This window comes from Danio aesculapii, chromosome 1 (genome assembly GCF_903798145.1).
Source record: "Danio aesculapii chromosome 1, fDanAes4.1, whole genome shotgun sequence".
Lineage (NCBI taxonomy): Eukaryota > Metazoa > Chordata > Actinopteri > Cypriniformes > Danionidae > Danio > Danio aesculapii.
The window spans coordinates 40,955,413-40,969,444 of record NC_079435.1 but is presented as its reverse complement, the minus strand read 5'-3'; the positions used below and the strand labels follow the sequence as shown (position 1 = coordinate 40,969,444).

The 14,032-nt window shown below is 35.7% G+C and overlaps 1 protein-coding gene across 3 annotated transcripts in view; it reads left to right on the top strand.

Annotated features, from left to right (window-relative positions):
- Positions 1-14,032, top strand: part of apbb2b (amyloid beta (A4) precursor protein-binding, family B, member 2b) — a 106,253-nt gene that overhangs the window by 28,566 nt on the left and 63,655 nt on the right. For all 3 annotated transcript variants that reach the window (XM_056460433.1, XM_056460426.1, XM_056460417.1), the window contains exon 2: positions 7,230-7,279. The gene's annotated coding sequence lies outside the window, so the exon portion shown is untranslated. The remainder of the gene's footprint in view (positions 1-7,229; positions 7,280-14,032) is intronic.

The window sequence follows — 14,032 nt, the reverse complement described above, 5'->3', positions numbered from 1 at the left end:
CTCCACCACATCTATCATGGATCAGCTCAGCTGTGATAGACACGGGAACGTGGATGTTCTTGAGTGTTTGTGTCACTGCTGGGTAAACAGCGATGACTGCTAGAGCCAATCACAGCCATTTCTGTTGAGCGTGTGAACATAATGGCTAATCACAGGTGTTTAAGAACTCGCTAGACAGCGATTAAAAAGCAAGCGAGATTATTACTTACTTTTGTGTATTTGCTATAAATCAAAGGTCTCAAACTCAATTCCTGGAGGGCCACAACTCTGCACAGTTTAGCTCCAACCACCTCCAACTCACATCTGGCTAATAATCTCTAGTAGTCTTATGGCCCATTTCCACTGAAAGGTACAGTACGGTTCGGTACGCTTTTATGGCCATTTCCACTGTCAAAGGGTACCTAAAAGGGAACTGTAACACTTTTTAGCACCCGTTCGAAAGGGTACCTAGCACGAGAAAAGGGTACCATAAGGCGGAGCTAGACGTGCAGCTGAACTGTATTGATACAAGCAGAAGAATGAAAACAAAGAAACCTCCATTTTTAAATACACAGCCGAGACATTACACCGTAATAATATATATATAATAACGAGCCATGGTTGAGCCGAGCTCAAACAAACCTTGTCGTTGTCTTGATGTACAGCCACAAAGCAAAGAATAACAAAATCTGCTGTGCCCTGTTGTTGTTTTATGAGCCTGTCTAAAAGTGCGAGCAGTTTCACTTTCTCCAGGGAGTTTGCGATCGCTTGCCGTGCATCTATATATGAAATAATGAACTTCTTAAGCTGATGATAAAAACGTGGGCATGATAATTGAAGTGCTTCTGACATCTGATTATGTCATAAACAGACAAACGCGAGAGTGAAGTGTTTAGCTATTATCATCACTTTTTGGACTATTTTAACCTGGGAATGACGGAAATACTTTCTAACAGGAGGTTACTTGTGCTGGTGAAGAGGTTTGCTCAGATTGTGGGCTATGCTGCATGTCGTTTTTTTTTTAACCCAAATAAGCACTAAATGTATGCTGTGTGTAGTTTTTTTTCTGTAATTGGGAACATATGAGAGACTGTAAGTGTCTGTATGTGTTCATATATTCATTCATTCATTTTCTTTTCGGCTTAGTCCCTTTATTAATCTGAGGTCGCCACAGCGGAATGAACCACCAACTTATCCAGCACATGTTTTACGCAGCGGATGCCCTTCCAGCTGCAACCTATCTCTGGGAAACATTCATGTACACTCACTCATACACTACAAACAATTTAGCCTACCCAATTCACCTGTACCGCATGTCTTTGGACTGTGGGGGAAATCGAAGCACCCGGAGGAAACTCACGCAAATGCAGGGAGAACATGCAAACTCCACACTCTTGCTGTGAGGCGACAGCACTATTTACTGCGCCACTGCATCGCCGTGTTCTCATATATGTTGCATTTATTTATTTTATATAATTGCAGTTGTTACTGTAGGCTATTTCGCACTGCCATTGATCTGCAGTTATAATCAAATCATGTTAATAGAAAAGTCAGTAATGAACATTTATACACAAGTATTTATGTGTTAAAAGCCTCTGTTTGTGAGAAGTGCTGCTCAGAAGATTTGTGAAGAACCCGGACAGCTTTACTTTGACATTTCCTCGAACGAGAATGACGTCGACTGAAACTTTCTGTCATACACTGAAAGAATAGCATGGTTTTGTCTATGACACAAATACTGAACTTCATCTCCATATGTTTATTGTAATGTCACTATTTTACAATTTTTTTGACAGAAAAGCTATCATCATATTACAGTATGTACACCAAAGTCCCTTTAAGGCAAGTCATTTCACTTGGCAGCCATCTTTGAAATGCCTCTCGGGCGGTATGCTTGTGCATTCTGTCTGAATGTGGAAACATCAAATTCTCCAAAACTGTTTGCCAAGCTTACGATTACATTACATATGTGGAGTCACCAATAAAATTAAACAACATCTGTCTGATAAATTTTATTTCTAAACGTTCGCACTCGAAAGGAACGAGATCACGACACCAACCTCATTTATGGCCGTTCTACACATTATCATCCTCTAAATAATACTTGGTCAGATGGTGCTGCTCTTCTGAAGTAATTCCGGTCCATTTGTTGACTGTAAAAAACTGTCGTAAAAGCACACGTCTGGTCCGAGCCTTTACCCCAGAGAAATGTCAGTCTATAGCGATCGCTGATTGGCTCCTGTACTAGTAGGCGGAGCTTTATTTGCCATATTGACACTTTCCTTCATTCAAAACTATACAAGTGATATTCTTGTGTCTTGTGTATTTTACAGTCTTTAAGGGTCTTTACAACAATCAATCAAAATAAATCTTTGGTTCATCTTTATGACTGAAATATGACACTTCTACTAGAAGTAATAATAATACACTACCTTTAAGGAATGATTACACAATTGTTTTTCTATTTTTATTTTAGCAGTAATGAAATGGAGTAGAGAAAAAAACATACTTCACAAGGTAACTAAAATGTAATGTAATTTGTAATAAATAATTTATTCAATTTATAATATAATTTATCATTTTGTAATTCATAACATATATTTTTTGTTAAATAATAATTTTCCATTTTCAGTAAATAGTATTTCTGTTAAACTTTTAAGAAATTGTCGTCAAATTGACCAAGTTCATGATTTCAGTCAATAATAATGTTTTTAAAATGACCAAAACTCATTTTTTTTATCACTAAAATGGATTTATTATTATTTAGGTAAACAATTTTCTTCTCAAATTGCAGGAATGTGTTATGAAAACAAAATCCCGGCCACATTTGTCATGCAGCATCAGTCAATATTCCTCATCTGATTCTTATGTAACTTTTAGCTGTGTGTTTGTCTGGCTTGACAGCATTGATTTATGATCTTCCATCATGTTTCATCTTACGCTGGTTATTAGGGAATGATATAATCTATACGTACTTGTCACTCTTTATATGAGCAGTATCAGAACCGACTGCATCAAAAGAAACAGCCTTCAGTTGACGCGTGTCAGCATTTTCTGATCAGCAGCAGCACAGCAGATATAAACTATTGAAGTGCTGCGCATGCATTTATTCTGACCTAGCTATACTTTTGGGCACAGCATTTCTGAAAGTTTTCAAAACAAGTGTTACTTATAGTCATTACAATTTGCTTAATTTATAAAGTCTGGCAGTACGCAGTCATCAAAAAAGTTCCTGAGCGATTGTTTGCAGAAGTACAGAAGAACATGTGGGGTCTCATGAGACTTCGGTTATAGTTTAATTCATCAACTTTGCCACAGATATGTCTCCTAGAAATAGAAATGAGGAAATTGTTGATGTAGATTTATAGTGAGTACAATGTTACAGGTAACACTTTATGGTAAGGTTCTGGTTGTTCACTCCAAAATTTAAAACTGTCCTCATACACTCGCCTTCCATTTGTTCCAAACATATTGGGTTGGTTGGTTTCTTCTGTTGAAAATTATTGTGAAGAATGTTGGAAAACGGGTGTCGTGGTGGCGCAGTGGGTAGCACGATCACCTCACAGCAAGAAGGTCACTGGTTTGAGCCCCGGCCGGGTCAGCTGGCATTTCTGTGTAGAGTTTGCATGTTCTTCCCGTGTTTCCTCCGGGTGCTCTGGTTTCCCCCACACTCCAAAGACATGCGGTACAGGTAAATTGAATAAGCTAAATTGGCCGTAGTGTATGTGTGTGAATGCAGGAGTGTACGGGTGTTTCCCAGTGTTGGGTTGTGGCTGAAAGGGCATCCGCTGCGTAAAACATATGCTGGATAAGTTGGCGGTTCATTCCACCATGGCAACCCCAAAGTAATAAAGGGACTAAGCTGAAGAGAAAGTGAATGAATGAATAAATGTTGGAAAACACTTTTGACTTAGCATTTTTTTTTGTCCTACTTTGTCTGTGGCTACCATTTTCCAAATTTACATGTGTTTAACAGAAGTGAAAAACTGTTTTAACAATATTTAAGTATTTTCAAGAGTTCACACTTAGATATTGCTTGATAATAATAGCAGGTTTGGCATGTTGTCCCCGGCAAGAACACTGAGCTCGGAGATAATTGAGCCCAGGGCTCCCGCCTGGTCAATGAGCATGATCATATAGTTCAGGTAGTTCTTGAGAGCTCCCCCTGGTAAAGGAGGAAAAAAGGGGACATGGGGTGGATAGGGCGTTTTTTCGGAAAACGGAGATTAGGGAGTAGTTTTAGACAGACTACTTATAGTGAGTTTGGATTAATCTGATTGGGTTACTAATGATTACAGATGAGAGACCAGCTCAGATCAGTTATATCACATGCTCCTCTCGAAATTAGTTTGTGAAACTTCACTATTAAGAGTGAACCATTAAAATTTTTCTTCCACATATATTGTGTTGTACTGTATATGTATTGTACCTGTCGATTTTAATTTGTAACTATTACAGGCATTAAGTAATAATGTTAATGAATGAGACCTTATATAGAGCCTTTGATGAGAAATGTTTAACATGTGATTCTGAAATTTCAGACTTTTTCTGACAAAAGTTGGCATAATTCTTTTGTTCAAATCTCTTCTGAAACTTGCATGTGAAAACACATTTGGGATTACTGCTGACTTCTTCGATAAGCAGCGGATTAAAGCAAAAGTCCCCATTTGTTGTCAGTTGCTTGCAGTTGGCGCATTTGGTGTTGTTCAAAGCCACATATAGCCTTATTTTTCACACCACAGAAGAAAGATTTTTTCAAATGGCCTTCTTTTGTTTTTATAAGCATAACGTTTTAAAAAAAGAAAATCCCCAAAAGTATTTTTGCCCAAGTGGGAATTAATTTGAAATAATTTGTTTAGATGCGAAAGTCTCTACCTCACATATTTTCACTAACTAGTGAACATTTGTTTTAAAGTGTAATTTGTTTGTTTAAAAGTATATATTTCAAGCTTTGTGTAGGTATATTTCTTATGTCTGTGAGGCAAGTATTTGCTGAGATTACAGCATGTTTGCTGATCTCAGAAGGTTCATAACAATAAAACTGAAGAAACTGTCGTAAAGGACACACATCTGGAATGAGTCCCTCCACTCATTAACTTGGAACTCATCAAAACTTGCATATTTAAGTTTATTTAACTTGCTGAACTGAACAATTTAAGTATAGTCTACAAAACCGGCAAGTTAAATAAACTTAAATATGCAAGTTTTGGGGGACTGCATTACTTAATTAAATTGAGGCAACAAGTTTACTCCAATAATTTAGTACAGTTAACTTATTAGGGTTTTCAGTGTATATATAATATATAGTATATAATAATATACTATGAAAAAATGTTTAAAGAAATTTTTAACAAAAAATAAGTAGCCATTTATTCACATTATGATGAATAATTATACCTGAAGCCATTTGTTTTCTGATTTAAAAAAAAGACCTTGCACTTAAAAGGTTGCTCATATTAGAATTTTACAGTCAAGACTGCATTTGTGAAAATGACCTATTTTTTTCAAAGGGTTATTTATGATTTTGAGGTCACTACACTTGAAATCTTAAGTTTATGCATTTTCATGGTACATAAGTTAAATTAACTCATATTTTTAGGTGATAGGACCAAAATGCTAAATTTTAAGTTATGTTCAGTCAACTTGACTTAATTGTTTAAGTAAAGACAACATTATGGTTTACAGTGTATATCTCAAACACAGTAATTCAACTGAATTATTAATAATTACAAATTTAAAGTCAATTTAAGTCCAGCAACCCAAGTATATAAAAAATGTATCATTTTAACCAACAGTAGACTGCACATAGGCCTAATAATATTAGTGTTGTTTAACCAGATGTTTGAGAATTAACAATAATTATAGCCTACTCATATTAACTTTAATTTTACATCTACAGAATCGTGAGAAAATTGTGATCTTGATTTTAAGCAAAAAAAAAAAAATAAATAAATAAATAAAAAATGTGATTCTTATTTTAGCCATTGTGCAGCCCTATTCTATAGTGAAGCATTAGCTGCTTTACTTAAAGGCGCCACTTCCCTCATTAGAGTGTCCATGTTGACTGTTGTATTTTTTTTGACTGTTGTATTTTTTTTTAATCTATAGACAATTTTGAGGGATGTAAACAAAAACAATGGTCCCAGCATATTTCCTGTTTTACACTTTTAATTTCTACAGCTTCCGAAAATCTAATAAGGGCCACATATTGATAAATAATGTTATGAGAGCTGTTTTAACTTTAAGTTATTATTGAATTGCCTCTTGTTACAGTTATGAAATAGTTCGATAGCAAGCAGAAAAGGTATATGGGCCAATGATATCACCACATTGAAATGCTCTATACAAGTGTATTCTGTATTCTACAGTCTTTGTCACAATGGATCATCCACATCTTCTATAATTTAGGATTTTATGTTTGTAAAATTCAATTCAGAAGTCTTTTATTTAAGTCTTTACTATGGGTTAATCAGGCTGCATGGTTAACGCTTGAAAGCACAATCTGGCAACCAACTAACAAACGTGTCTGAAAGCTTCTTGTATGCACACAGATTGTTTATACAGATGTTGATGGAAACCCTTAGCGCTATGGCCTTTCTCTTTCTACTTTTCCTCTCTGTTACATTTGCACTCAATCGCTCTCTCTCTCTGTCTTTTCCTCCCTCTTTTCTTCTCTGTCATTTGGCAGCTGTTTTCTCGGTGCAGTCTGCTGGAAAGCGAGTCTTTGATATAAGGCCTTGGATTTTTCCTCTCTGAAATACGATCTCGACCTGCCTCTTTCCCAGCATTCATCTGTGTGTTTATGCGTGCATGTTTATGTGCATGCTATGTTTGTTTTTTTTTCTTCCTCGACACTGATTGGATGCACTTTAATAGCAGGGCAGAGATATGTGCAGTTTTGAGCAGCAGTTCACTCCAGCTTTGCATTTTTCTGCAGCCAATTAAACGTCTTTTAATCGAATCAGTCCGCCTGTTTGTGAGCACAAGCGTCTGTCTTGCTTTCTTTCACCCTCAGCGGGATGTGCTTCACAGAACCGCGCTCTCTGTTTTTGATTTGCACAGTTGGATTATCCAGTAGGTCATATTTACTTCTGTTCTGTGTGGTTTGTTTAACATTTTATTTTCAGCCACTGAAAACTGGCCGTCAGTAACTGCGCTTTATTTAGCATGCTAGAATTTAGTTTCTGTATAATATTGTTATTTATTGTGACACTATGAATTCACACATGTCTTTTTTCTCTGTTTTACAGGTGGGAACCTCATCTGTGACACATACGTCTGTCTACCTGCAGATACGTAGGTATGTTTAAGTGTGTATAAGTGAGAGGGGTGTGATTGTGTTTTTTTTCCCAAATGGGTAATTAAAGCCTTCTGAAAATGACATACCAAGAATTCTTCAGCTTTCCCTCACATTCCTGCTTTTTTTCACTCCTCGTAAAGACTCCAGTGGATTTAAGGGTGTGTGTTATGATTATAGCTGTTGCATCCAGACGCCGAACTCTGTCTCTTTTAAGTGCTGCAGAATTCATTTCTTTAAGTGAAGTTAGGAGTGGAAAAGAACCGAGCTGTAAAGCTGTATTTCATTCTGTTTAGGGTGTAATAATCCGGCTTCAGCTGTGGAGTCTGTCCTCTCTGAAGTTTCAGTTGCTGCAATTGCATTTCGTAAGACACATTCCAGGGAACAATAGCAGGAACATTTTTTTTTCCAATCAACAGAGCCCTGAAAGCTTTATTTTATAGAATTTCAATTGCATTACTGTTTTGAAAGGAATATTTTACACACAATGAAAATTATCAGCATCAGATTTACATCATTATTTTATTCTTTAGCACAAATCTTAAGCAGAATAACAGAGGTGCTGTTTACAGTACAAGGAGAGTGGTTGTGATTTATAAGGCCATCTTCTAAACAGACAAAAAGGCTCTATAAAAGTACCATTAAAGTAGTCAACATGACTCATGTGCTGTGCTCCAGTCTTCTGAAGCCATTCCATGGCTTTATTAAGAAACAGACATCATTTTCCCATCCATTGTAAAACATTCAAAAACATTTTTACATCAAAAAATGTGTAAATTGATCAATCAGTGGGTGTCACGGTGGCGAAGTGGGTAGCATGATCGCCTCACTGCAAGAAAATCGCTGGTTCGAGCCCTGGCTGGGTTAGTCGGCATTTCTTGTGGAGTTTGCATATTCTCCCCGTGGTTGCGTGGGTTTCCTCTGGGAGCTCCGGTTTGCCCCACAGTACAAAGACATGTGGTGTTGGTGAACTGAATAAACAAAATTGGCTATAGTGTATGTGTGTGAATGTAAGAGTGTATGGGTGTTTCTCAGTGTTTGGTTGCAGCTGGAAGGGCATCCGCTGTGTAAAACATATGTTGGATATGTTGGCGGTTCATTCCTCTGTGGCGACCACAGATTAACAAAGGGACTAAGCTGAAAAGAAAATGTTTGAATGAATGATCAATCAGTATGTACGGAATAGATTATGATGCCAAAGACTATAGAATGCAGAAGACATGCCACTTGTAGAGTTTTGAATAAGGAAAAATGCTACGGTCAATATGGGCACTCTAGTTATCTAAGCCCCACCGTAAAAAAGTAAAGGAGCAAATCATCAAACACTATAGAATGATTATTCTCGAGGGGAGGAGCTTGTTATGACGTGTGGTCTTTATGACAGTTTCTGCAGCTTCAGTGTTATGGCTAGTGCTCTGGAATCTCAGTGAATACTCACAGCAAATGACCTCAAAAGTGCAATGTGTGTTATTCAGAGGATGATACAGTATGTATAACGCACAAGTTACTGATTCTTAAATAGTTTGATTGACAGGATGATGTCTGATTGTCTGATTCATATACCATTGAAGTCAGAATTATTAGCCCCCCTGTTTATTTTTTTCCCAATTTCTGTTTAATGGAGAGAACATTTTTCAACACATTTCTAAACATAATAGTTTTAATAACTCATTTCTAATAACTGATTTATTTTGTCTTTGCCGTGATGACAGTAAATAATATTTGACTAGATATTTTTCAAGACACTTCTATACAGCTTAAAGTGTCATTTAAAGATTTAACTAGGTTAATTAGGTTAACTAGGCAGGTTAGGGTAATTAGGCAAGTTATTGTATAACAATGGTTTGTTCTGTTGACTATCAAAAAAATATAGCTTAAGGGGCTAATAATTTTGACCTTAAAATGTTTTTAAAAAAATTAAAAACTAAAAACTGCTTTTATTCTAGCTGAAATAAAACAAATTTATAAAAAAAATAAAACTTTCTCTAGAAGAAAAATATCAGACATACTGTGACATAATATCAGACATAATTTCCTTGCTCTGTTAAACAAATGCAGATAGAACCTACTTATTCTAAAATGTACTTTTCCGCTTGGAATTATAAGGTTCTATCTGACAGATAATTAATTGAAGCATTACTTTTCGAGAAATAATGTCAGATAGAACCTTATAATTCATAGGTGACGATTTATAACTTGGGCAACCTGAAAAAATGCAGTTTTTTTTTGTTTGATTCAAACATTTAGAAACAACGTTTATGAGACAGTTGTCTTTAAATTTAATTGGTGATTCCAAATATGAAATTTAATTGTGAGCTTTATTTTGGGCAAACAGTATTGGAGAATTTGATGTTTTCCCAATCCAAGGGATAGGAGATGCAGCATTTTTAGATGCTTAGATTTGTTCTGTGTAAATGGCCCCTTAGATTGTACATCAGCCAATCATAATGAAGTATTTTTCAGCCCCAAGTATAAATATGCCTACTTTAAATTTGTTCATTATATCAATCAAGTTTCTTTAGTAGATTTTTCATACTGTTTTAATATACATTTTTTTTGGTAAAAGATCATACTTATAATGTCAAACTTTTACCTGATTTTTTTTTTTTGTATTGTGATATTTTTTCTTGAATTGTACTTAATACATTAAGGGTCAATTTGACCAACACCTTAAAAGCTGTACCCAGAATTTAAACACAACATGAGGCTTAAGTGCTTTCACATGAGGCTTTTCTCTGTGATAAGTGTTTCATTTTGAATTTACTTTGCAGAGTCACACTTCATTCAAGTCCAAGTACTTTATGAACACATTTTACGGAAAACCACAATGTTCACAGTAATCCTCATTTCATTCTTAAGGCTAGATCTGTGGAGCTTTCCTTCAGCGGGGAACAGAAACCAAAGAGTGCAGAGCTTAGCAAAGGGTCAATTACTGTGGTCAGGCTCAATTCAAACACTCAAACACACACACATACACACATGCTTTCTGTAAGGTCATGAGTGCGAGCAAGAGAAGCATGATGGTGAAAGAGGGATCTCAGGGAGGTTTGCCACCAGTCTGACATCTCTAATTAAAGCTCACCACACTCAACTGCTCTACTTCTGTTTGTTTTCTGGTCTGGGTTTTGCACAGATACACAAAGTAGCAAACTGAATCCAAATTGCAGTGCTTATCTGTCCAATTTTTCACACTGTATCCGTATTTTCTCCTCCCACTCTTTTCTGTGGAGGCTTGTTTTGTGCCACTGATAAAAAAATGTAATTGCAGTGTTGGGCAAGCTACTTGAAAAATGCTATTAGCTACTCAAAATGTAGCTGAATTACAGTAAAAGCTACCCTGTGGGAAATATAGCAAGCTAAGCTAAAAGCTACTTGGCAAAAGCAGCTAAGCTACATCTAAGCTATTTTTGCAATTTTCATTTTTAAATTAAAACAACTTAAATCCTAGTCGATCATATCTTAGTGATCAATAAAACTGTCAATGAAACATATGAGGCATAATTGTTCAGTTCAATTATTTAATGCAAATAATATGCTGTACCACACAGAAACAAATAACAGCAAAAACAAACAAACAAACAAAATCAAATAAAACCCAGTGTTACACATTTAAAATACTATAGCAATTTATAGTAAAGGGAAATATATAGGAATACGCAAGGCAAGGCATGTTTATTTACATAGCACATTTCATACACAGTGGCAATTGAAAATGCTTTACTTAAACAGGAATAAAAGAGACAAGTATAAATAAAATAAAAACAAATAATATAAAAACAGATGAAAACAGCGTAAAGACAGTTTTTCCATATTTCAAAACACCGGTGTATCATATTTTCTCATTTTACTCTGGGACTTCCCCACTCTGCCTCAATACCCCCCTAAGCATTGTATTGTATATATATATTTACAGCTCTTCATTAATGAATTACATTAGATAATGTAGTATCATTAGTAACAATCATGAACTAATAGCAGTTACCATAGTATACTTTAGCCTTTACTGCAGTAAACTATATATATATATATATATATATGGTTGGCGACGTCACCGACTAAAGCGAGAGGTGGCTGTAACGCACCAAAACGTTTGTTGTCGACCACCGTAAAACAGGAAGAAGAAGAAATCGTCATTCTTACCAACCTATACTTTCATTGGCAAGCCACCAACCTCACAGCTCCGTGAATGTCAATGCCGTCACTAACTGATTTGCGATCAGTAAATGTAGCTTGTGTGGACGATACTGCGCTACTTGTCTAAAAAAATTGCTTCGCTACTAAAAAGCTATTTTATTTAAAAAGTAGCGACGCTGCTAGGAATGTAGTGAAGTTAGTAACGTCACTAGTAGCGATTTTACTGCCCTACATTGTGTAATCGTGTCTGTGTATCTCACAATTCTGAGTTTTATCACTCAGCTCAAATTTACATCTCACAATTTTGATTTTTTTTTTGTGATATTTAAAAAATTTGAATTGTGATGTAGGACATGATGAGAAATCTTTTTAATTCTGAGGATACAAAGCCTAATATGTATTATCTGGCTTTTTAATTCTTCTAAATTGTGAGGTTATTATTTTTTTTTAAAGAGAGAAACAGGGTGAAGTAAACTTGCAGTTCAAGTAATCCTCTTCATTTAGTGTTGGAAACAAGATTTTATAATGATCACATTAAAAACACATCATTTTACAGCTGGGGGATTTAAATATATCTTAAAGTCCACGTGAAGTCAACATTTACATTGTTTATTTTGCTAGTGCACATTGTTTTTCTTTAGGTGAACAATTAATGCATGCAAGTTAATCCAATGAAAAAAATCAGCTTTCAATCAAAGTCCATTTGTTTCTGGGTTTGTATAGTGGCCGTTGTTGCTGTTAGTTTGATGTGAGGGAATGATGTGCAAAAATAACTGCGCAATATTTTGTCAGCAACTTCTGGGACTTTTACAGACTTTAATATTTATCATCTAAAATAATGCAAATTTTATTATTATTGTAATTCAAAAGCTTTAAATATAGAGTGTTCAGCATAATTGAGTACACCCCGTTTTGAAAATGAATATTTTTATCCATTTCTCAGTGAATATAGGCAATATATTTTGGTGCATTTAATCAAAACAGATTTATTAAAGAGATATATTTATTAAAATAATATTTTAGTCATTTTGAACATATTTAGAAATTAAAAGATAATACAACTAAATTCAACCTAAATATTGCACAAAAAAATTTCTCCGCTGGCCAAACGTCTCGTGCAGAGCTGCAGTCTCAGTGGCGGAGGCTGGAAGCTGGCCTCAGCGAAGACTCGTCTGTCTCTGGAGCGTCACAGGAGTCTCATGTTCTCCACTCTTCCATGACCATCACAGTAGCTGCTCAGGATACGGCCTGGTCCAGGATATGGAAACCTTGGGATCATCTCGTCGTTGGTCTTGGATCGAATCAGTGACTCTGCATAGTCTGAGGGCCCTCGGGAAGAGTATCCCCAGGTGGAAATGGAGAATAAAGAAGATAATTAGCGTAGCTGCTGTTCATAGTGTATATCAACAAGATGCAGAACCGGTGTGGAAGCCCGCTAAGTGGTGCACTGAGTGTATGCTTTACTGAACAGATAGGTCTTTAATCTAGTTTTGAATGGGAGAGTGTTGTCTGAGCCTCGGACGTTATCAGGAAGGCTATTCCAGAGTTTTAGGAGCTATAAATGAGAAGGCTCGACCTCCTTTACTCGACTTTGCTATTCTAGGTACTACCAGAACCCCTAAGTTTTAAGACCTTAAAGAGCGAGTTGGATTGTAGCGAGACAGAAGATTGGTTAGAAAAACAGGAGCTAGATTATTTAAAGCTTTATATGTAAGAAGCAATATTTTAAAATCAATACGAAACTTAACAGGCAGCCAGTGAAAGGAGGATAAATTTGGGGTGATGTGATCAAATTTTCTAGACTGGTAAGAACTCCGGCAGCTGCATTTTGTACTAATTGAAGTTTGTTAATAGAGGATGCCTGGGCAGCCAGCAAACAGTGCATTACAGTAGTCCAGCCTAGAAGTCATAAAGCATGGACTAGCCTTTCTGCATCTGAGATGGATAGCATACTTCGTAACTTAGCGATATTTCTCAGATGAAAGAAAGCAGTTTTTAATAATCACAACCTACAAAATTTTAGCTAATTTTAAAATGTTTTTAATTCTCTTGATTTTTCCTCTTTTTTAAATTTGTATTTTTATATTTTGCAATATTTTAATATTTTTCTTTAACATATAAATTTGTGTGTACTAGTTTTTGGACCATTATCGTAAGTAATTTTTTTAGATAAGCTCCAGATTTGGCTTTAGTACTGACTAATCTAATGTATATGCACAAATAAAGTATTGTGTAGCTTCCTATTAAAATATGAATTTAAAAGATAGATTTGTGAGGGGTGTACTTATATATGCTGAGCACTGTACATATATTTACTTACATTTAATAAGAGATGCTGAAGCTATTAAAACATTAATCAGACCACTCATATTCATAAGTGCATTAAAATTCTTGTGACTTTTAAGAGGATATTTAAATTTTACATATTTAATGCGGATGTATCAGCCAGCCCTAGTTATTTTTGGTTCTAATGTTTAGACATGCATGCCCTTTGATCTGCGCGGTGAAAAATTATTTCATTCATATTCAGTACCCAGTTAGGTGATTCCCCTGGAGACTTAGTGTGTGTTTCTGGTGTGCCTCCACCCTGACAGTTATTTTTGTCATTGCGCTCCAGATACA